Genomic DNA, 26,455 nt, shown 5'->3' with positions numbered 1-26,455 from the left:
CCTCTGAGTCTGTGATGGGAGGGGGTGCTGCAAAGGTCTCTGACATGTCCTAAAGATATTTTCCTTATTGTGTTGGTGATTAGCATTGGGCTCCTCATTACTAGAAATCTAAGCAAATTTCTGCTGCTGGATTGAGTTTCTCTCCAGGAAATGGGTTTTTCTTTTCTGCTGCATCATCTGGCTGCAGATTTTGCAAACTTTTATGCTCTGCTTCCTCTTGAACACTTTACTGCTTAGACATTTGTTCCACCAAGTACCTTAAATAATCTATCTCAAGCTCAAAGTTCCACAGGTCTCTAGGGCTGGGGCAAAATTCTCCCAGTCTGTTTGCATAGCAAGAGTGATCTTTACTCCATTTCCCAATAAGTTCTTCATCTCTGTCTGAGACCATCAGTATTTTGGGTAAAGCCGTTCAACAAGTCTCTAGGAAATTCCAGACTTTGCCACATTTTCTGCCTTCTTCTGAGTCTTCCCAGCTGTGTCAACCTCTGCCTATTACCCAGTTCCAAAGTTGCTTCCACATTTTCAGGTATCTTTATAGCAGCACCCTACTTCTGGTACCAATTTACTGTGTTAGTTCATTTTCATGCTGCTAAAAAAGACATACCCAAGACTGGGTAATTTATAAAGGAAAGCAGTTTAATGGGCTCACAGTTTAGCATGGCTGGGGAGGTCTCAGAAAACTTACAGTTATGGTGGGAAGGGAAGCAAACACGTCTGTCTTCACATGGTGGCAGCAAGGAGAAGTGGAGAGAAAAAGGGGGAAAAGCCCCTTATAAAACCATCAGAAAATTTGTGAGAACTCACTCACTATCACAAGAACAGGATTGGGTAAACCATCTACAAGATTCAATCACCTCCACCTGGTCCCTCCCACAGCATGTGGGGATTATGGCAACTGCAATTTAAGATGCAATTTGGGTGGGGATACATTCAAACCATATCATGACCTGTCTTGGTTTTTGATAAATCTCATCAAAAACTTAGGTCGTCCATCAGAATACTGCAGATGACTGCAGTTATAAATTTGGGCACACACAGTTGCCAACAATTCTGATGATATGTGTTTATACTTTTCACTTTTTGACTTATTTTTATGAATATGGTTTATCTGCTCATAACTGTTATTATTGTGACTGTCATTAGTATACCTGAGAGTTTGTGCTTGCAAAAATATGTATATTAATGAATATTTCATTATATAAAGTGGCCTATGAAATGTCATGTTTTTTATCTGTTTCTAATGAATAGTCCTTTAAAAATATACATACAAATATTTCAATAAAATATTAAAATTGTTTTTTTCCAGGATTTTATTTTGAAGATTTTGATCTTCTAGAATTTCAGCATTTGAAATTATAGTGTTTGGGATTGTGTCATCAGAATTAGGATCAATTCCAGTCTCCAATGACCCATCTGGAAAAATATCCACTAATTCGACTTGAGCAGACTTTAGATAGGCTTCTCCCTTTCCTCTGGGCCCCTGAATTTTGACCCATAATTGGGCTTAAATGAGCTTTGGAAGCTTCAACTGGCACTGGAAAGTAGAACAGGTCCCCCTTAACAGTCCCTTCAGAGAACTGGCTTGCTGAAAAGAAAGACATTTCTTGTTAAATGGTCCAGTCATGCCTCCACTTCATTGTATTTTTTTTTCTTTTCTTTTCTTTTTTTTTTTTATTATACTTTAAGATCTAGGGTACATGTGCACAACGTGCAGGTTTGTTACATATGTATACATGTGCCATGTTGGTGTGCTGTACCGATTAACTCGTCATTTACATTAGGTATATCTCCTAATGCTATCCCTTCCCCCTTCCCCCTGCCCCCTCCCCACAATAGGACCCGGTCTGTGATGCTCCCCTTCCTGTGTCCAAGTGATCTCATTGTTCAATTCCCACCTATGAGTGAGAACATGTGATATTTGGTTTTCTGTTCTTGCGATAATTTGCTGAGAATGATGGTTTCCAGCTGCATCCATGTCCCTACAAAGGACACGAACTCATCCTTTTTTGTGGCTGCATAGTATTCCATGGTTCTAACACCTGGTTCTTTCTAGTCTTGTTTACTCCTGTCTATGAAAGAAAAGTTTTTTTCTGATTGAAATTAGAGATGTTTCAGGATCTGTTTGGGATATTGTTTCTATTACAATAGTCACCCTCTTTCTGTGCAATACTCTTTTCTAATAAAGTCTCCTCTTACCTAAATTCAGAGGGTTGTTGTTGTTGTTGTTTTAATTTGTCATTAGCCACCATGAGCTATTATTGCTACTTGTCTACGGCAGGGTTTGGTGCTCAGCCACCATAAGCTATTTTTACTGACATTCGACAGGCTCTGTCACTAACACAAATTTGTTGGACATCTCTGTTCAAGTAATAACATAATTTTCCAGAGTTGTGCCAGAAGAATATCATCCTCTCCTCCAAAGTCCTGATCTTTCTCCACCAAATGAAAAGAGAATATTCAGATATCAAATGTGTTCTGAAGATAACTACAAAACTTCTTCCCCAATGGGAAAATTTGAAAATGCTATATTCTTCATCAAAGAGTACATAATCACTGTTTAAGGTGATATTATTATTAGAAATTAGAACTCTTTATGATGGATATTTAAAAGTGATGCTGTAATTTTTGAATATTGGATCTATCTCTAAAAGTTAGCTTTAAGTTCAAAAGGCAAAATTACACAAAATTCTTCACGAAGGGCCAGTAAAAACATCACGAAAGTGGATCATCACTATCTCTGTGAATGCAATCTTAGTGTTGGGATAAGCTGAAAAGTCATTGAATTTGGAGGCTGTCAAATCTAAAAATTAATCCTGAGCCCATTCACTACAACCTGCATGACTTTGGGAAAGTCGTTTCAATTCTCTGAGTCTTTCTTGTATTCACTAAGAAAATGCGTCATGATAATCAGAAGCTAATAAGAAAAACTCCATGGAGGGTTTCAGGTGCAAAGGAATGACAATAATTGAGATTTCATCCTTCTTAATATTAAGGTTCTCCTATTATTTGATATTTCTGGACAAACAAAAGAGTGTTACATCTCTGTACAATCTTTTCACTCCAAATTGTTTGTAAGCACCCCGAGGACTGAGGTGATAATTTGGTCATCTTTCTGCCTCTTATAACTTAACAGAGTAACTGGCCTAGAGTAAGAACTCATCATGACAAGTCTACTCATTCAGTGATTGATTAGAGATGATTCACTCAAAATGAGCAATAGAAAGTTTAGTCTTATCTTTTGGGATGTTCTTCCGGATTAGAGACTGCCTGGGCTCCTTAATAATCTCATTATGTGTAAAGAGAAATATTACAGAGAAATCGACTACTTAAGTTTCCCCAGGGCAACCAAAGATATACCAGCTTCTCACAAAATGTATTCCTGCTTAAATTGAAGAAAAGATAAATTTGTGTGTTTGTGAAGTAGAAAAATTAGTATCTATCTTTGTTCTCGGATAGTGTCTTAACAGATCATAACAACAATTATATTATCTAATATTTACTTCCAGTTATTATATTTTGTAGCTATTGTCTGTAGGAGTTTTATAAAATTTCTTTCTCAAATAGTATAGTGTTAATGTATAAAAACAATATTGATTTTTGTATGTTGATTTTATATCCTACAAGTTTACTGAATTCATTAATTAGTTCTAATAGTTTTTTTGGTGTGGAGTTTAGGTTTTTTTAATGCAAGATCATGTAATCTGAAAAAAGGAACAATTTAACATCTTCTTTTCCAATATTGATACCTTTTATTTCTTTCATTTGTCTAATTGCTCTGAATATGATTTATAGTACCATGTTGAATAGAAGTGGTAAAAATGGTCTTGTTCCAGATCCTGAGGAAACGTTTTCAACTTTACCCTGTTTGGTATGATTTTAGCTATGAGTTTGTCATGTTTCAACTTTACCCTGTTTGCTATGATGTTAGGTATGAGTTTGTCATATGTTAGCTGTGAGTTTGGTGTGATGTTAGCTATGAGTTTGTGTCATATATACGATGTTAGCTATGAGTTTGCCTTTATGGTGTTCAGGTATATTCCTTCTATACCTAATTTTTTCAGAGTTTTTATGATGAAAATTCAAAAATTTTGAATGTGAAACATTTTTCAATGTATTTTTTCGTTTGTTGAGATTATTATGTGTTTTGTTTTTTTTTCTTTTTCTGTTTTGGGTTTAAATATGGTAAGCTACATTAGTTGATTTTTGAATGATGTACTAAACTTGCATTCCTGGGCCAAATCTCACTGGGTCAGCATGTGGTAACTTATTTACAAGTGTGTTCCTCAGCTGATTAACTTATATTTTCTATATGAGTTTTGCATCTCTGTTCATGAGAGAAAGTCATCTATGGTCCTCTTTTCTTTAAGCGTCCTTTTTCTTTTTTTTTTGGTTTTGGCATCAGGTTCATTTCAGCAACGTAAAATCACTTGGGAAGTGTACTCCCATGCCCTGAGTGCTGATAGAGTGCAGGTAGGGTTGATTTATTGTCCTTTAAGTGTTTATTGGTATTAACTAGTGAAGTCATCTGGGCTTTAGTTTAATTTGTTGGAAGGCTTTTAGCTAAGCTTTTCAGAAATATAAGGCTTCTTATGTAAGCTTGGTTATTTTTTGTCTTTCCAGGAATTTGTCCATTGTGAGTTTAAGTTATAGACTCAAGTTAAGTTTAAGTTTGTCCAGTAGGAGTTTAACTTATATATTGGGATAATATTTTCATGATATTCCATTACTATCTGTTTAATGTTGGCAGATTTTCTAGTGATTACTAATATTTAATTTCTGATATTGATAATTATTTTTTTCAATCATTATATGCATATTATTAGTTTTACTTATCTTTTAGAAAAGCTAACTTTTGTTTTTATATTTTTCTACTGTTTTTCTGTTTGATCTCTTAAATCGTTATTGTTATTCTAATGCCAACTTTAAATTTTTACCTTGGTATTTTGTCTTACTCTTGAATCTGCCGTAATTGAATTTGGGACTTATTTCTTTGCTAATATAAGCACTCAAAACTAATCTTTTAAAGAATTGTAATTACCTTTACATACAGATTTTGACATGTTTGCTTTTATTATGTTACTTTAAAATATTTCATAATTTCCTATGTGATTTCCTACTTGGCCTACATGTTATTTCCAGTTGTGATGTTTAATTTCAAAACATTTGAAAATTTTTCAGATACTTTTCTCTTATTGATTCCTACTTTGCTTACATTTTAATAAAAAAAAATACCCTGTATTATTCCAATCATTTAAAATATATTATGACTCATTGTAGGGCCCGTTTTATGGTCCATGTTGATGAATATACCTTGATAAGTAATGCGTGTGCACATATTTTCTTACTTTGAATGTTCTAAATGTGTCAGTTAAATCAACATGGTTAACAGTGTTTTTTGAGTTACTCTTACTATATTTTATTTACTTGTTCTAGCAATTACTGTAAGAGTATTATAGCTATCTCCAAGTATATGTGTAGATTTTCTTTTCTGTTCACATTTTTCAGCTTCAGTTTTATGCATTTTTAAGTTACCTTATTGGGTACATAGAAGTTTAGAATGGTTCTGTCTTCGTGAGGAATTAACAATTTTATAAAGTGTTATGAAATTTTAATGTTATAAAATGTTTTTCTTCTTTTTTAACCCCTGTCATATTCCTTATTTGAATTCTGATTATAGCCACTCCAGTTATATTTTTATTAATATTATATTATTATTTGTTTTCCCAACCCTGTACTTTTAAGATAATAATATCTTTATATTTAAATTGGTTTCCTACCAGACAAGTAGGGCTTTGTTTATTATTAAGTTCGATCATTTTGCTTTTTAATTGGAGCATTAAGACCATCTATCTTTAATGTAATTATTTATGTTGTTAGATTTAAATCTACCGTACTTTTGTTTTCTTAATTTTTTACATTTTTTCTCCCCATACTTTCTTTTAGATTACTTCAGTATATTTTTAGTATTCCATTTTATTTTTACCATTGGAATAGTAGCGATAACATTGTGTTTCATTTTTTAAATAATTGCTCTGAAATTTGAAATACATATGTTGAAATAATCATGATGTGCTTTTAAGTAACATTAAACAACTTTGTGTGTAGGGTAAAAAGTTACATTGATACACTTTTATTTCCTATTCCTCTCCTGTGTGCTTGTGAAATCATACATTCTACTTCTAAATATGCAATAAAATCTATAAAACAGTGTTGTTAATTGCATTTTACATAATAAATCATTATAAAATTATAAAAATAAAACTACTTAACATTTATGCATATATGTATTATTTAGGTTTCTCTGATAAGTCCAAGATTTTCTCTGGTATCATTTCTTTAAGACTGAAACACTTTATTTAGTGTGTCTGGCTGTGTTGGTTCACTACTCATAGATTCTCTCAGCTTTAGTGTTTCTGAAAGAGTTTTGGCTTCATGTTTATTTTCAAAGCATATTTTGTTGTTTGAAAATGCACTTTGGAAATGTAATTTCACCCTTTTCTTATTTGAATAGTTTCTAATGAGAAGTCTGTGATATATTTATCTTTGCTTTCCTGTTCATAGTTTTTTTTTTATTCTAGAGCTTTAAGATCTTCTCTTTACACTGTATTAGGCAACTGATTATGATTACCTGAGCTTGGCCTAGTTTGGTTTTATTCCTCTTAAGTTTAATGGAACTCCTTGGATCTGTAGGTATGTGGTTTTTAACAATCATTTTTGCCTTTGTAAATCATTTTTTCGGTTTCCCAACCCTCTTGCCTCTTGACGGTACCCCAATAATACACATTATAATATTTGATATTTTCCTACAGATTACTAAGGATCTGATAAATTATTATTTAATGCTTTTGAATGTTTTAAATTTTTTGTTGTCTTTTTTCCCTTAGTCCTTTAATGTGGATGGTGTCTATTGCTATGTCTTCAACTTCATTGATATTTTCTTTTTCTGTTAGTTTCTAATCTGTTGGTAATCCATCCAAGTACTTTTTAAAATTCAGGCACTTTATTTTTTAAAACTAGAGATTCTACTTTGGTTTCTTTATGCCTTTTGATTTATATTCTTCGTGTCTTTATTTTACATACTTGGATCTATTCATAATCTATTAATAGTAAATATTCTAAAATTATTATCTATTAAATCCTTTATCGCTGTCATCTATATGTCTGTTTCTATTTACTGATTTTTTTGAGCTGTAGATCACTTTTTCCTACTTTTTCATGTTAAGCAATTTATTTTGATAATAAGTAGTTTGAATTTCATATGTTTATGCTAGATTTTGTTATATTTGTTTATGCTGTGTTGGCCTTTATTCTGGTGAGCAGGTATGTTTCTTTTGCATCAGCTCAATCTTTTGGAGGTAGTTGTGAAATTTGCTTGAATGAATTTAATGTTATACTCAGGGCCTAATTTATTCTTATTACTAAAGGATGTTCCTTTAGGGGTTCCTATTAGATGTGCTGGTAGTAACAAAGACTCAAGTTCAGATTGGTATGCCTTCATTTGTCCACAGCCTAGCAATCTCTTAGAACTGCTTGTCTTACAGATCCCTACTCATGTGTAGCTCAAAGCTCATCAACTCAGAGTTATAAACTCAAGGATATATAACCTTACGCTATTATCAGCAGCTTTTTCTATGGGTAGCTTCTTCTCTCGTACCCTGCAGCCTCCTCCTGTTCCTCCCTGCATTCCAATCTCTGTCTTTTCAATTCAGGAATATTATTGTGCTCTCCTAGGTATTCCTTTGTCTGCTCTGTGGTGTAGAAGGTAGGTGTCTCCAGGCAGAAGAATGCCTTATTTGTTTGCATTTTTTTGGCGTTGATCTTTGTCTTCTTCTTGGTATCATCCTGTATATTCAACTCTTAATTTTTCTTTACCCAGATCCAGGAGTGAGTGTTAATTTGTTTATGGGGGATTATATTTTTAAAAATTATTTCACCTACACTTTAAAAATATCTTATGCTCATTGAATCAACCTGGTAAGTAAGTGACTACCCCCTTCATGTTATAGAAGATATTGAAATGAAAATATCTCTGAGTTGTACAGCTAGATCTGAAAGATTCACATCTGTAAAACATGCTTTTTCACTACGAATTTACTATTTTCCTGCTATACCACATCTCCTTTAATTAAGTATTTAGTTTTAAAGACAAAAACTGCAAGGCCAAGCTTCCCTATCTCAAACCTTCTTATTCTTACTGATGAAAGCCCTTGATGGCTTTGAGGAGAGCAATTTAGTTCTGTTCAGACTCCCCACTTACCACCACCTCAAACTCCCCAAGGAACAGTGAGTTCATTAATTCTTTCTTCAGAGAGCTGGTCTGGTGCATGTTGACTGCGTTTGTACTTCTCTCCTGCAGTGTTTTTGTAAATGTCAAGGACCACTCCATAAGTATTTGAGGAGGCCTGCAGCAGAGACATCAACAGAGATAGATAGAAAATGTAAATTGAGCCAATGTCTTCTGCGATAACTCTATCAGAGAGGAAAATACACTATGTCAAATGTCTCCTCAATAGAGTGTAGAGATTAATGCTTGTTCCTTTCAATGGGATCAGACCCATAAGCCAAAATAGCTGAAAGTAATTGTTATTATTATTTACTATATAAAGGGAGAGAATAATTAATAACTGAATGCTTCCTATGTGCAATTTTCATTAAATATAGTGATTATCATTTTAACCACATAAAGCAGGAATAATTTATCCTCATATTTTACTTGTTAAAAAACCTGATATTCAGAGACAAAACAAAATTAGTTTCTCAGTGTCACACAGCCAATAGATGTGGAAAGAGATATAAATTGTTTACTGCTTGATTGAAAGGCCTGTTTTGGGTTTTGCTAATACTTCTCAAATGTCTCTGCACATATATCCAGGTGCTAATGTTACTGACGTTTTTAGAGATTTTTGATTATATATAACTGAAAACAAATTTCGCTGAACTCAGCAAATTATGGGGAAAATATTAACAGTATATTAAGATAAGTCAAAGAAAAACCTATTAAGAACCAGTCTCAGACAGATCAGCTTTCCGGATATACCTGGAATCTGTGGAACAGAAGCAGAAAACAACGAAACCTTGCTGTTGGTTCACTGCCATTGGGGTTCACTGGCCTCAGACATGTTTCCATTTGTTTGTCTTTATTAAAAGGTGTTCCAAGCTCATATCAAATTATCCAAAATAATAAAATAGATATTCAAATGCTTCCTATATGTAATAAACTTTAATAGTTTGAGTTTCTTTACTTAAAATATATTTAAAACACAACTAAAGCCTCACCCTGATGCCTTTCCTAAAGGAAATCTCTGCCCTGAAGTTGGTCTATAGCATCCTCATTCTTGTCTTGTGGTTTATTATGTATCAGTATTGATAAGTATCAAATAAGGGTATGTATTTAATAAGATATATATAAATATTATCATACTGCTTACGTGCTTTTTCAACTAACTTTATCCATCTAATATTATTTTAAAATTTCTATCCAATTAGCCGGGCATGGTTGCACCCACCTGTAGTCCCAGCTACTCAGGAGGCTGAGGCAGGAGAATCGCTTGAACCCAGGAGGCGGAGGTTGCAGTGAGCCAAGATCACCCCACTGCACTCCACGCTAGGCAACAGAGCGAGACTCTGTCAAAAAAAAAAATTGTATTCGTATATATTTTTCCTGATCTAGTTTAAGATTTTTAATATTTTTAATATTTCCATAGCATTTAACTGAATGAATCAACATATTTAGATGCTTCCCCAATGAAGAAAGAGATAACTCCTTTTACTATTGTTTTTGCTATAACGATGATGCTTTGACTCTCTTTGTAGATAATTTCCTCTCTAGAAGACAATTACCAAGTCATTGAGTACATCCACTTCAACTTTAACAGATTTTGCAGAAGTGTACTTCAAAGTGGTTATGAAAACCAATATACTAATTGACCGTGTAACTGAGTTCCTATTTCCCTGTATTCTTAATAATACTTGGCAATTCAGGTCATTTCAGCAAATGTTTATTGTCCATATACTTCAACCCAAAAACTCTTTGGTTTTATTTTCAGAAATGATAGTAAACAAAAGAGATAAAAAATCTGTGCCCTTATGAAACTTATTCCTTGTATTGTAGAAACTTATTCTTTGTATTGTATGTGTATGCAGCAACCCGTACAATAAGCAATATAAACAAATTTTTTGTGTTTTAGAAGTTGATAAGTGTTATAGAGAAAGATAGGAAAACACAAAGCAATAGGAAGTGCCAGAGGGATGGTGAGATTGCATGTTTAATGTAAGTACTAAGGGAAGTTCTCACTGAGAAATCTGCATGCGAGCAAAAACTTGTTGACTTCACACAAATCTGGGAGCCCACCATTCATTTATCTAGCAGGACGTGCTGGAGCTAGGGAAGAACAAATTAACTGAAGTGAAATTTTTCCTGGGTGTTTGTTTTTGGGACAGCGAAGATACCCATGAGGCTATAAGGGAGACAAGAAGTAGTTAGAAAAGAGGAAAAGAATAACAGGGTGAAGGATTTTAGGTCTTGCTTACCATGTTAGGATTTTAGTTTTTACCAGGATGGAATGGGGATCCATTAATAATCCTTCAGGTTATTAAACATAGAAGTGATCTAATCTTACTTAAGATTTAAAAGGACACCTTTGGCTGCTATACTGAGAAGAGATTCTAGGAGGGAAAGGATGGGAAAAAAATATCAATTAGAAGGGCAGGCAAGAGGAAACACAGTTTGGACCAGTGTGGCAACAGTAAAGGTAATAATAAATAGTTGAGTACTAGTGGACTTGTAAAATTTTCACCAGCTGATTGACATGAACTGACTTCTCATTTTATTAATTTGCATTTAACTAATTATGAGTAAAATTATATTTTGTCTGGGACTTATTTTTATATTCTCTGAGATATTCACGCATGCTTCAAGTGTAAGAACAGAGTGTAACTGGTATAGCCTAGATTACTTTTTGACCTTTCCTTGATGAGAACAGAACACCTCTTTGACCCTCCATCAATGCTGCAAGAGAGAACTATTCCAAAAGGACACAGGAATGCTGTTAGTTGATACCTTTATGGAAATAATAAAGGAACTATAGGCTATGAGGCAAAAAGAACATACCTCCTTTGCAATACCAGAGATGGGGAACATTTAGCTACCTTTAGCATTAAGAGAGCCCTTGATTGTAGCTGGGTATATTTCCATTGCACAAAATGATAGTTTTGTTAATGAAGAAGAAGAGGGTTATTGGAGTCAAAACAGGGTTATTGAAGCTCCACTGATCTTGGGCTACATGACTTGTTTTTCTCAGTAAAGTATGATCAAAACTGAAATGTAGTTAGCATAGGTAGAATCCTTAATAAACATGTGCTTTGTCGTTCTCTCTTTCCCTTGACATGACAACTACCAGTATTCCAAATTACACTACCCTATCAGCCTTGGTTGTGGTATGAGGGTGCTGCTGGCCTGAGCAGAGCCCCAGTGGATACCAAGCAGTAGCAAGAAGTAAATGGTTATTGTTTTATGACCCTGAGATTTGGTAGTTGTTTACTGGTCCAGGATGATGAAGCCGCTAGAGACTTCTACAGGGAAAGAGGGTTTGGTTTTTTTTTTAATGTGGAAAATTACATCTTCTGCCACAGGTAAGTAATATAGGATTGCTCAATTTTATAGATGAGGAAACTTAGCTCAGGGAGGTTAAATAATCTGCCCAATAGTAGATAGCTAATTAATGATGGAGGAATTTCCTCCCGAAACAGTATTTATAAAACTATGCCTACTGAGTGTATTAGAAATTATTTTTAATGCCATGAATGGCCTGAACTGCTAAGTACTGAAACAATTTTCATATTAAAAAATACCCTTCCATATGTGATATTTCCCTAGACTACCCCATGGCATCAAACACGAAGCAGCCCTATTTTTAATGCAAACTGAATCTCTTGGAATGTTATCTGGTACACTTCATTTAACAGCAATTAAATTTTTCATAGGTTTGTATTAAATAATGTATTAATGAACAGTGTTATAAATGTTCTGTCATTATGATCTGCAATTAAAATGTCTCATAAAGTCTTGTGCTAATGATAATAAGTCAATTACTGACACCTTTAGTATCATTGTGGATTTCATATACTTAAAGCTGGTATTGAAACACAGGTTGGTCAATATCAACTTCAGCTGTCACAAGATTCAAAACACCTTATGAATAGACATTGTTCAAGTCATTTTAAAATATATATTTCAAACACATGTTCAAAATAGAATCTATTTTCAAAGGCATCAGTAAAGTGTGCAAGCATATAAACAGAGGCTAAACATAATTTTCCTTAGTTGATCTGCACCTGCAGCATTTATAAGATTGGGTTATGACAGTGAAAACACAGTGGCTACTTTGGAATCTTTATTCAATCAGTGATGAATCAGTGGCCCTAAAGTATTACCTTGATACAGCTAACCTGTCACTAAGATTCGTATGTCTTTAGCAGTAATATTTATATCTAAAATTTGTATTTGTTTCTTTCTTTTTTGAGATGGAGTTTCCCTCTTGTTGCCCAGGCTGGAGTGCAGTGGTGCGATCTCGGCTCACTGCAACCTCCACCTCCTAGGTTCAAGCGATTCTCCTGCCTCAGCCTCCCAAGTAGCTGGGATTACAGGCATACACCGCCACGCTCAGCTAATTTTTGTATTTTTTGTAGTGACAGGGTTTCGCCATGTTAGCCAGGATTGTAGCAATCTCCTGACCTCATGATTCGCCCATCTCAGTCTCCCAAAGTGCTGAGATTACGGGCATGAGCCACTGCGCCCAGTCAAGAGAAAGAAACTTTGAGGAATGGGTGAATAATAAGCAGAGAAAAGGGTAGTAGAATGTGTTGAATGGGAAAGATTGATCATCCCGAACTTCGTGACCCACAAGAGAGGAAAGACATCTGGATATTTCTTTTTTGATAAATAAAAGTAAACTCAATCAGTAGATTTAAGAAAATCTTCATCACACCACAGAACGGTTTGCATTTATTTCAGCACAAGATCAAGGCTGGCAAAGAGCAGAGCATGTGGAGACTTGTACCAGAGAAAGGTAAAACTAAATACCTAAAAATGCATTGTGTGAAAACTATTCCTAGTGATCGTGGCAGTTGTGTCCCACCTTAAGGTCATGTAATTACCATGAGCTTGTGGTACTTAACGCTTATGTACACCCATGTGTTAGACATAGTTCTAATATTTAATAAATCTAAATTCACATAAACTTTATAATGGTATTAGTCCGTTCTCACACTGCTGTAAAGAACTGCTCAAGACTGGGTAATTTAGAAAGGAAAGAGGTTTAATTGACTCACAATTTTACAGGACTAGGGAAGCCTCAGGAAATTTACAATTATGGTGGAAGTCTAAGGGGAAGTAAGGCACCTTCTTTATAAGGTGGCAATGGGGAGAATGAATGCAGTAGGAACTAACAAACACTTGAAAACCATCAGATCTCATGAGAACCCACTCACAATACTTGTTGGCTCCTTGTTAAGATTCTATGTACATATCCTTCGCCCACTTTTTGATGGGGTTGTTTGATTTTTTTCTTGTCAATCTGTTTAGTTCTTTGTAGATTCTGGATATTAGCATGTTCTCACTCATAGGTGGGAACTGAACAATGAGAACGCTTGGACACAGGAAGGGGAACATCACACACCGGGGCCTGTCGTGGGGTGGGGAAGGGGGAAGGGATAGCATTAGGATAGATACCTAATGTAAATGACGAGTTAATGGGCGCAGCACACCAGCATGGCACATGTTTACATATGTAACAAACCTGCACATTGTGCACATGTACCCTAGAACTTAAAGTATAATAACAAAAAAAAAAAGATTCTATGAAAAACACTCTGTTTTTCCATTTCCACGGTTCTCACTGTCATGAGAACAGCGTGGGGACAACTGTCCTTATGATTCAATGACCTCCTCCTGGCCCTCCTTTGACACATGGGGATTATGAGGATTACAATTCAACGTGAGATTTTGGGTGGGGCACAGCCCAACCACATACATAATATTATGAGAAAGGTACCATTATTATCACTTCCATTTTACAGATAAGCAAACTGAGGCACAGTCTGAGCCAGAGCAGAGATTCAATCCCAGAGTCCATCATCACTGTAGGTACAACCTCGCATAGTTATGATCAAAGTGCTTTAAAGTCACCATTTGACCACTAGGCCACGCGCCCTCTTACAAATGAAATTTGTTCAAGGCTTTCTTTGAATTAATTAAAACCCCAAACTTATGGAAGAATAATAAAATACAGTGGTAATAATATTGACAGCTTCTGAACACATACATCTCTTCTTCTAGAAGAGATACATTCAAGCCAATAGACAACTCAAGTGACCTGCAAATAGTTATGAATAGTAATGAATTAGACAGTTTTTACTAGAGTCCATATTTTAATAAAATTCCAACCATATTGATTTGCTTTTTTTTTTTTTTTTGAGACTGCCCATCTCTGTGGGAAAAAACAGAATGAGAAATCTGCAAGTACTCAATTTTTAAACATCTGTCTTCACACTCAGGGCTCTGAAAACTGGAATCACTCTGTCTCAATCCAGCTGGTAGGTTTATCACACTCTAGTGTGGGAAGTGATTGTCAATTTGTCTTTGTTCTTGCCTTTATTGTAGGGAAGTTTTTTTTTTTTTTTTTCTGTCAAAGTGATTCACAGGGCTTTGTAATTAGGCAGGCTGATTAGAATGTCTCTAGTCACATGCAGAAGATTGCCTTCTGAGTGAGAGATGAGTGAAGGTGGTATCTGCTTTGTCTCAGAAGATACCCTGTTGGTAACTCCCCGACAGGGCTTTGTTAGGAAATGCTTCCTTTTAGAAATGGACCCCCACTTTCCTTTGAATTTGGTCTTTCCTCAAGCCAGAACAAACCCACCTAGTCACTCAGCATGACAGTTACTAGCTATAAGGAAGAAAACCACAGGAGTTGAAGGAATCCATTCCAAGATAAATAAATCTAACACACTGCTGACTTACAATAAGGATTAACTGTTCTAGCACTCACCTAGGGAAATATCTACCTATTGGGAAGCTGCTTCTTTCCAATATATTAAGGATTAATTGCTTGCTTTATGGTTATTATTAGCTAGGCTAAATATTCCACTTACACTACAGAGGTCCCCAGACACACTGAAAATAGGGAATGGAATACAGTGGAATATATTGCTGACAAATATTTGTTGGCTTCTTGTTAAGATTCTATGTATAACTCTCTTTTTCAGTTTCCATGGTTCTTGCCCAGTTTATTTGTTTCTTCCTACATATCTTCTTATCAATAACTCTTCTGTGTCTTCCTCTTCTACCTCAACCTTATACATAGTACTGTTGGGTTCTCTTGTGTCTCTTTTTGTTTAATCTCTGGATCTCCTTGAGTTTAACTTGTGGATCTTTTGAATCTCCTACTCCAATAATTCTAACTCCATCTCCATAATCATTACTCCCAAGTCCTCATCTCTGGCATAGATCCTTTGTCTGACATCGTGTCGGGATGAGCTACCAACTCCCTCAGATAACAACAACATTAGCCGTGTTCTCAGAGTGTGATGGTGACTGTTGGCATGCTATTCTAGAAGCTGTCTTTCACTGAGTACTGGTTACATGCCTAGCACATTGTTATATACTTTATGTGCATTTAATTAGGTTTTTTACGGGTTAAATAATCGGTAACAAGTTAATGGCTGAGCATCAACTTGAATCCATGTTTATTTGACACAAAGTCTTGTAAAGACTTTGGACAACTCAATGAAACGACTGGTGGTCATGAATTATTGACTGCCAGAATAAGTCTGTTTATCCACTTTGAGATTCTCAAGGTTTTTTTTTACTCAAATGCACTATTATCCTCTCCTAGATCCCTCAGACTGTTAAAAGATTAGATTCAGATCCTAATGTCCAAGCTGTCTCCCACCCCAGACCAGGTAGTATTGTTACCTTTATGTGTTTATTCACAGCAAAGACAATAATTTTAATCACTCTATTTAAACCAAAGGGTTTGTTCCTTTTTAAACACAATGCTAGTTATAATTACAATAAATCCACACACTCTTGAAAATGAAGTCCTGCCATTGCTCCACGAATTTGTCATCCAACACTTGTCACCTTAAATATAGTCAAGAGAGTGAACTCAAGGCTGATGGCCCAGGAGCACTGTTACGTACATATTTATGTTGCCTGGCCCCAGAAACTCTGATAGAAGATTAAGGTCTGTTTTGTGGTTTCTATGTGTGTTAGGGCATTCTTGTATTACTATAAAGAAATACCCAAGACTAGGTAATTTATGAAGAAAAGAGGTTTAATTGGCTCATGGTTCTGCAGGCTGTACAGGAAGCATGGTGTTGGCATCTCCCCAGCTTCTGGTGAGACCTTGGCAAACGTACAATCATGGTGGAAGGTGGAGCAGGAGCCAACACTCTACCTGGTGGGAACAAGAGCAAGAGGTGGCACTGTATGGGTGGCGGGGAGGTGCCACACTTTACAACAACCAGATCTCATGAGAACTCGGTCACTATCACAAGGATAGCACCAAGTCATAAGAGATCTGCCCCTATGACCCAAACACCGCGCACCACCTCCAACATTGGGAACTACATACATTTCAACATGAACATTTGGGCATGGACAAATATCTAAAGTATATCTGCATAGAGCTTGTGAACTGTCACACAAATGTCATTTGCTCACTTACATATCAGAATGCCCATATATGGCATACAAGTTCTCTACAAATCACTTGTTAGCAAAGATAGATTGTGTAAAAAAAAAAAAATCTGAAGTTGTCTTTTTCAACTCACCATGGGCCTAACAAGTGACAATTTAAAGTATCTTCCAAATAATGTATAAGTATATGAGAAAACCCTTTTTTGTTGTTGTTGAGACATCTCAGCAGTGACTGGTTCTTTGTCACAAAGGATCATGCTCATGGGCACATAGTGTGGGATCCTGAAATCATCCTGTCCTAAGAATCAAGTCTAGCAGGAGCAATAAGCATCTAAAATAGGCATCAATCACTAAGCAATTTAATTACCCTTCTCTTATACCTCCATTTACCATACACATGATTTTTGTATTGATCTAATTTTACTAATATTGAGTGTTTGTCTAATATATGAGAATATGTTATTAGAAAGAAAGAATCAGTAATATTCAGCCTTGCAATATCATAATATGATAGAATGTCTCTGTAATTGCTAATATATTTACTCAAAACATAGTAGCTAAAAGCAATGACAGCATTTATTTGACTGAGAGATGTGCAAGTTGGATAGAGGTAGGTGAGTATAGCTCATCTGCGCCTCAACATCATCTAGGGTGGCTACCAGAATGGCATTATGTGAAGGATCACTTATGAGGCTGCAAATTGATGCTATTAGTTGAGAGCTGAGATGGAATTATTGGTTAGAACATCTACATGTGGCCTCTTCATATGGATGGGGCTTCCTCACAACATGGCAACTGCTTTCAATGGCTGTTATCCTGAGAGAAAACTGCTCAAGCACAAACTCGATCACCTTTATAGCCTAATCTCAAATGTGACTAAAAGTCATTCACCTCACATAATATTCATTAGAACCTGGCTGCAAAGGCTGGCTCATGCTCATATTCAAGGGGAGGTAAAGGAGATCTTACTGATTAATGGAGAAGTGTCAACATCCCATTGCAGGAATTAAATGAGTGATGAGATTTAGTGGTGGAATTGCTCTTGGAAATTGCAATCTGCTATACAATGTCTGGTATACACATTTTTTGAAATATAGAGGTTATATTAGAAAAAAATGAAAGAAAAGGAGAAAGGATGCAGAATACAACTACTTATAGTTTACATCTGGATATCACCTCCCACTCCCTTAATTTCTACTCCAAATGACTAGGTCTTGTATATTTTTGTGCCTCCTAAGTATTTACTACATCTTTGCCCCAGACATGGACACCCTCTTAATTATTAAATTGTGTTTGAAAAATCCCAGTAGTAGTCTCTTTGTATTCCTTGCTTCCAGCATTTTAGTCATAATTTCCTCCTAAGCATGATCTATAATATGTATAGGGTATTTTTCTAATATAGAAAAGATCATGTCAAATGGTTAAATTTTCTTCAATCTTCCCTCACTACTAATACACTAAGACTATGATAAACTGACGTATACTACACATACGTCATGTCATATGTTCACAGAATCCCTTTCTTCTCTTGTAACCTGTTATTGACTTTGGGTTTATGCTAAATTTACTTTAATTACATTCAAGGATCAAGTGGAAGGGGGTTAACAGTGGGAGGCATTGCCCAAATCCACCTTTTCCTGTAGTGGAAAGGCTCCATTTCATTCTGAGAGAATGATCTTTTTCACAAGCACCATCCCCTGCATGTTGTTGTTTTTTGCTTTGCTTTCACTATTTATTTAATTTTTCTTTTTTTCACTGTCAATGGTTTCACCATATGAAGGTGCCTATGGTTTTTCCCCTTTAGGGAAACAAGGCATCAGCAAAGCAGACATCTGCATCCCAGTATGGAGTGGTAGCATTTGTTTGAAGTGCCACTCACTGGGCTCTGTGCATTGCAAATCCTAGTCATTGAAACAGGGCTTGGATTGCCTCCTTGACCTCTTCTTCAAATAAGATTGCCACTTCCAGCATTTCAACAGCACTTACTAGGCTTGCCCAGCCTTGACTCTGAGGAAGCAGAACCTGCTGATAAAACATTTATGGGTTCCGAGGGAGGCCATCACCCACTCACTGGGAGCAGTTTTTATGGGACCGCATTTCTCCCCATACTATGTGCTTAAGGAATGAAAGCATTTATAAAATTGAAAATATCTAAGAAATAGTTTGGAGAAAGAGCTCTCTCCTTTTCTCCCCTTCCCTCCTCTCCCCTCCTCCCCTTTCATCCTCTCCCCATTCTCCTCCTCATTCTTCCCCTTTCCCTCCCTCCCTCCCTCCCAGTCTCTCTCTCTCTCACTGTATAAAAGTGCCCTAAGAAAAGATTAAACCCAACATCCAATTACTCAATATGAGTTTGCAAATCTCTTTTCTGGAAATATTTTGTCATAAACATAATTTTTCCCATGTGTATTTGGCCTAAAACTCAGGCCATTCTAATTGTTACAGGAAAGGGGTCCCAATCCAGATCCCAAGAGAGGGTTCTTGGCTCTCATGCAAGAAAGAATTCAGGGAGCGTCCACAGTGCAAACTGAAAGCAAGTTTATTAAGAAAGTAAAGGAATACAAGAATGGCAACTTAATAGGCAGAGCAGCCCCAAGGGCTGCTTGTTGACCCCTGTTTTATGGTTATTTCTTGATGATATGCTAAGGGGTGAATTATTCATGCCTCCCTTTTTTATACCATATAAGGTAACTTCCTGATGTTGCCACGGCATTTGTAAACTGTCATGGCACTGGTGGGAGTGCAGTGAGCAGTGAGGACGACCAGACGTCAAACTCATCGCCATTTCGGTTTTCATGAGTTTGAGCCAGCTCCTTTACTACAATCTGTTTTATCAGCAAGGTCTTTATGACCTGTATTTTATGCCAACCTACTGGCTTATCCTGTAACTTAGAATGCCTTAACCATCTGGGAATGCAGCCCAGTAGGTTTGCGCCTCATTCTACCCAGCTACTGTTTAATTAAGATGGAATTGCTTTGGTTCAGATGTCTCTGACATAATGATAGAGACAATTGATGAGACTTATTTTTTTTTCTCTATCAGGAAACACTAAACACATATTCAAATGAAGAACCCTCACAGTCATTTTAGAATCCTAGAAGATCGAAAGTAGAGTATGTCTGAGTGTCTGAGATTATTTAGGTAATGTCGGTTGATTCTGAAAATGAATGTAAGTGGGTATGAGACTATGTGGACCTACAAATTCTCAGCAAATGGTAGGTTCTCACTAAATGCAGAATAGGTAAGTAAATGAGTGAGTGAACAACAAATGAATAAATTTTAGATTCAGGATAGCTGATAATTCAGGAAATCTGGATTTCAAATTTGAGGATTTTGCTGGCTCCTGTTGGAATGACATAATAGCTAAATCTTACTGAGCTGCTTGCCATATGCCCGTTGTCATTCTAAGTGTGTACAATTCATCTAGTCTCCACAACAGTGCTATCAGCTTAAAATAAATATTGGCTTCACTTCTATAGTTCAGGAAAGTGAAGTTCAGATAGCCTAAGTAACTTGCCAAAGGCTACACGGAAGGTAAATTTAGATCTGGAAGCAATTCCAGCTGTGTGACTCCAATGTCTGCCTTTCTATCTGTGGTATTAAAATACGAGACCTGGCTTTTTGTGTGTCAAAATTGCTCACATTTTGGTAGAGGAAACATACAAACAATATAGAAATCAAGTGCTATAAAAAGTATGTATATCATGGAGTGTGATAAGTGTAATTTGTGTCTTCTCATTTTAGTAGTGAGTGGTTTAGAAGACAAAAAGGTGAACCATTATAGCTGCTTTTAACCTGCTAATTTAATATTGGAAAATATGTGCTAAAGTTCTTCTTATTCTGGGGCTTGATCTAGTTATATTTTTCCTTGCACACACCTTTCTGCAATCATCTTAGCACCTTCTTTGTTATACCTAAAAAATATATCATAAATGTTTAAAACACCTGATTCGAGTTAATTTTCTCTTATGAAAACCCATACGTAGAGGAAGTTGCAGTGATAAGGATTTCATTTTTCATAGATTGTGCATGTGGGACTTAATATAAATGTACTAGCTATGTACCAGGTGGTGACTATGTAGTAGGCACTTCACCCATATTTTCCATTTTGACAATTACAATATTATGAGGGAGGCAATTCGATCTGTTTTTAACTAAAGACATCAGAGACTTAGAAATGTTGAGTGACGTACCTAAAGGAGGTAGAAAGTCCAGAACTCTAATCCAAGTCGCTGATCCCTAATCCAGGTTTTTTTTTTTTTTTCTACTACAAGAAGCTGCCTCATTTAAAACAAAAAAACGCCTGAGATATTTGTTGTATGTTCAAACTGTATTGCCTTCCTATGCCTTTATCTACTGACTTCAAAATAGACTGATACAGAGTAAATAATAAAATCAGCTTTAGGATCCCAACACATTTAAAAGAGATAAGATCTCATATAATCAGATGAAGGCAGATATAGGCAAAGTTTAAATTTTTAAATCGTATTTGGTTCTCTAAAAGTCATAGTAAAAAGATAAATTAATCCGCTTATGTTCACTGAGCTGTCAGAGTGCTTTAAGTATCATTATCTTCCCTAATAAAACAGGTCTATGGTGGAGATCTAACTGTATTTCAGTCCTTCAACTTATCACTTGCTCTCCTTGACGCTACTGAAAATATGTCATCTAGTATTTAAATATGTGGATTTTTATCCTAACTTCATAGATGAGAAAGTTGAAACGCAAAAAATCGAGGTCACTTTCCAAGGTTATACAATTTTGAAGTAAAAATCTGGGTATCAAAACCAAAGCCACCTAACCCCAAGTCAATGTTTATGAAACTGTGAACAATCTCTCTGCATGGAGGAGACTAGAATTGTCAAGTTTGTCTGACAGTGTGGAATGTCAGTAACAGTTGTGTGCTTTTCTTCTAAAAATCCAAAATTCCCCTTGTGCATGTGTCTGTGTGTAGGCTCGGACAACATAACCCTTAGGAGACATATATGAATAAAAGGAGAGCAGCCATCTATTAATGAGGTGCTTATCCTTTTCAAAGTTTTATTTATTTACTTAAAACTTTTACATGTCCCCCGAATATTCCTATGTTGAAATCCTAACCCCAGGTACTTCAGAATGTGATTTTATTCAGAGTCTTTATAAAGGTAATCAAATTAAATTAGGTTGTTGGGGGAATTCTAATCTGATATAACTGGTGCTCTAAATAGGGGAAATTTGAAAACAGAAATGCACACAGATAGAACGCCACATGACCATGAAGGAGGTTATTGGGCTGATGTTTCAACAAGTCAGATAGTTCCAAAGAGTGCCAGCAAACCGCCAGATGCTGGGGGCGTGGCACAGGGCAAATTCTCCCTCGCCTCCCTCCTAAGGAACCAACACTGCTCACTGCTTGATCTCACAGACTTCTGGCTTCCAGAGCTGTGAGAGAGTAAATTTCTGCGTCCTAAGCCACTTAGTTTGTGGTACTATTTTTTATCAAAGCCTTACAAAAGCAATAGAGATGCTGTGCATTAAGATTCAAAATATACTGGATATTCTTTAAAGACTAGAAATAGTTAATCTCCTTTTTCAGATTACAGATACAGACTGTGCCAGTATTTCATTCTATCTCTAAGCAAAGGAAACTCCATTAAAACAATAAATAAAACATTTTACCGTGGCTGATACAGAAAGCATTTAAGTAGCTCTGGCTACCACCTGGACTACATTCTTCAATCATGACTGCCATCCACGAGCTTCAGACAGTTTAACAAGGGCAGTTGAGTCAGTGAGAGACACGAAGTCCATGAGAGGGAACAAGAGCACCATAAATGAAGAGTTGGGTGACAGAGGGTCCTCATGGAGAGCCTGATGTGAAAGGAAAAGCATAAGTGTGAGTCTAAGCAGTAACCTACCCCACTCCAACAAACTTCATCCCGTTCTGCCCAATCTGCTACATGCCACGGATTTGGGACCAAAGGAAGGCTTCTTTGATATATTTGATAAGCCTGGAACAAATCTATTAATAAGCACAACTGCTTGGCTACAAAACACTTGCACTTTCACCCTTTATCCTTTTGGTGAATTTAAAAAAAAAAAAAAAAAAAAGACATCTCCCATTGGGGAGGAGACAGGAGGATCATGAAGAGACATGGCCAGACTGTGGTTATATAACTGCGAAAGGGTGAACTGGTGGGCAGTGGCATTGGAGTGGGGCAGCAGGCAGAGGAGGAATTGTTCAGTGGAACATTGTATGATTCCACATGCAGCATTCTGGAGGAGGTGGCCACAAGCTGAGCTAGCAGGGAGATGGAGGTTGAGCAAGCGGGAAATTGAGAGTAACCAGAGCACTGCCAACAGTATTGTTCAAGTCGTGGGTAAAACAATTTTTCACATGCACTCAAGGTCTTTGAGTAAGGAAAGAATGATAAAATGACTCTCATCAGCATCCACAAAATGTGCTTCTGAGAAGGCAAGAGGGCTACACATCTAATATGCTAGAATTCGTGCTAACATAGGAGAAGTGTACACTGAGTGTTTTGCCAGCCATTTGTTCTGCTTCCAGTGGTCAGGGAGGAGACAACATTTGAGCTGGCCTTGAAGGGTGTAGACAGCATGCATCTTCTGATTTCACAGGCCTCTGCTCATCCCAGAGACCTCTGAACTTATCGGCTTTATACAGAAACGTTAGTGACGGTTGGCTAGCTTGAGCAATAACACTTCTCTGAGCAAACCAAATTGTCTCAAGCTTTCATCATTTTGTTGGTGGGTGTTCAGATGCTGTGGAATAATCTAGCTATCCAGCTGCTTCAAATGTTACATTACCAAAGAAAATCATTTATTCAACTGAACACAAGAAGTTCAAGGCTGCCTGCAGACACAATCCATCTGTGAATGCAGCTTTCCTTGGCCCTGGTGACGGAATAGTACATTAAGCTCCATGATATGCACGACCCAGGGTTCATCTTTGAGGTTGAAATCTTAAATAAAGGAAAAAATGATAACATGGCCTTTCGATCGTGTCCTTTTCCACGAGTTTCCCAAGTCATTTTTTGCAAAAGAATAGGCTTTTTGTCCAGTAGTGTGCATACCACACAATGCAGAAATTGGAAATCAAATGACCGTATTATAGTAGTCACCCTTATTTTAACATAGCAGAGGCATTGCTGCCTAGTGGTTAAGCATGTCCATTCTGCAGCCAGAGCCTTGGATTCAAATTCCAGTTCCTCTGCTTACCAGCTGAATGATCCCTGGAAACTACTTAATGTCTCAATACCTCAGTTTCTTTATTAGTAAAAAGGGAGTTATCGTAGCTCTCATCTTATACTGAGAATTAACTCTAAACTACTTCCAAAGCTCAACAAAAATTGGTTGTAGCAGATTAATTTCTGAATGGTGGGATATTCTTTAGAATTCCTGGTAGACTCCATCTCAAACTTTTATCATCTCTGAAATTGACTATACAAAAAAAGTGTGTATTAAGCCTCTTAAAACAATATTGATTACAATGATTTTAAGAATGACATTGTGATAGCAACAATGACAATTCTTTAAAAAGAGTTGTACCTAAGATTCTTTAGTGATTGTATACACTCTGGGCTCAATGCTTTATCCCACAACATGTTATTTAATCCTTCTCCAAGCCCTTTACAATGAGAGTTATTGTTCTTCACATTTTATGGAAACAAAGAGAGGTGTTCATAGCAACTAGGTAATTGGCTGTGCCTCTCACCTCTGATAAGTGCCAGGACCTGGATTTAAATTAGATTGGCTGACTCCAGAACCTCCGATCTTAATCTAATTACTTTAGTTTCTCATGTATCACTCTGCACTGCATTCATCAGTGTAAGTACCGTATCTCCCTGTAGATTGAGCTATAGAAGCGACATTTTCTTCTCATTTCTCTTGTACTCCTCTGCAAAACCCCAATTTTTTCTACAGCATGTCAATACTATTAACAATGCTTATTGCTGGTGGTTCTTGGTTTATCTTCATACAGTCATTGATCTTTTAGCGCTCAGTTTCTAATTTTTCTCTTCATCCTATTTCCTTCTTTTAAATCAAATCTGATCATATCAGGACTCTGCTTAAAATTCATCAATGGCTCCTCATTTTGGCGGGAGGGAGTGAAAACCAGATCAAACCTTGCACGATCCAGCCCTGTCAGTATGTTTTTTTTCATGTGACTTGTTGTTTCCTCTTGATCTCTGCACTTCAACCACAGGGTTTCTTTTGTCCTGTTCCTAATATAAGCCTTGATGTATCAAAACACAGGGTATCTGATATGCTATCTCCTCGGTTTTAGCATTCCTTCCTTCTGCATTTGTACAGGTTTTCTTCCTAGAAATTTAAAATCAGTAAATGTTTCCTTGTGGAAGATTCCCGGAATTAAAATTAGACATTGTCAAGGTGCTATGTACCTCTTCTCTGTAGTACTTGTTGCAGCTTACCTTGTCCATTAGACCCCAAACTCTATGAGGGGTGGATATTAATACTTAATTACCACGGTAAAATAGAAAATAATTCATTTTGACTACAAATCTATAAAAGGGTGTGTGTATTTAAAAGGGCTCCCATTTCACTATCATTGAAGAATGCATTAATGGTATTTTCACCATAATGGAGAAGATGGAATTTTGTGATTGCACACACACACACACACACATACATATAAATGTATACAGACTGCAGACTTATTTGTAAACTAATTGAGCTTGTATTTCTAAACAGATTTCAGTCAAGCAAATGGAAAATTGCAGTCAGAGCATTAATGGGATCCCACTGGGAGAATCAGCATCACGGGGTATAGTCATGAGTGGTTCCTCTTTGCTATTTGATGTCTTCCACCACATGATCCTACAGTGTCTATTCAGTCTCATCTTAGACATGCTGTCAACCCACCATAAAACATCACACTGAATCTCACCTCTTACACACCTGGCTTGTGACCTGCCTGGGTTCACACCCAGATCTCATGCCTCCCTAGGCTCTTGCTTGCTTCATTCCCTGCCTCAATGCTGTCCCTGTTCTTTCTAAGTGTCTTATTAACAGTGCCACTTCAAGAGCAGATATGTGGAGCTAGTGTTCAAGACCTATCTATCAAATGAGAATGGTTTCACAGTGATTCTGTGAAGGTGTCCAAAGATGAAGACTGATGTGTAATAGGCCATGAATAAATGTTATTCTACCATACTCCATTCTTCAGAAACCAGAGCTAAGTCCATCTTCTCCAGAAAGCCTCCATGGATTGCACCCATCCAAACTGACACTCCACCTCCACATTACACTACCATGTGCTGTCTGCGCTGTGCATTCCTACTCATCTCATCCCCTGGGATGGTTCTGTAACTATTTCTTATGTACATCTGTAGTCCTTTAAATAGATCACTCATACACCAAGGGCAGAAAACTTGTCTAATGTTAACTCCTTATTCTCATTCACAGAGCCTCAAAATAAGTGAATAGAGCCATTTAACTTTTAAGGACTGAAATTTCTATCATACATATCAGCCACCCTGTATTGTGTGGGGGTATTAAGTATCCCACCTCATTAATTTCTATGATAAAGGAGGTGCTGTGGATATCTAACTTCAGCTTACTAAATGAGCTTACTCAGTTTTTTTGGTAATAAAGAGCTTTGGCTTAAAGGAAGTATCCATATGAGAGAAAATATTCTGTTAATATATTTATTTTAGTCCTATCATTGCATGGTTCCACTAAGGTATCTAAATAATTGTATTATTGATTTACACATGCATGTGTAAATATGTTTGACA

This window comes from Colobus angolensis, unplaced genomic scaffold (assembly GCF_000951035.1).
Source record: "Colobus angolensis palliatus isolate OR3802 unplaced genomic scaffold, Cang.pa_1.0 Scaffold17, whole genome shotgun sequence".
In the NCBI taxonomy this organism is placed as follows: domain Eukaryota; kingdom Metazoa; phylum Chordata; class Mammalia; order Primates; family Cercopithecidae; genus Colobus; species Colobus angolensis.
This window is presented reverse-complemented; position numbering follows the sequence as displayed.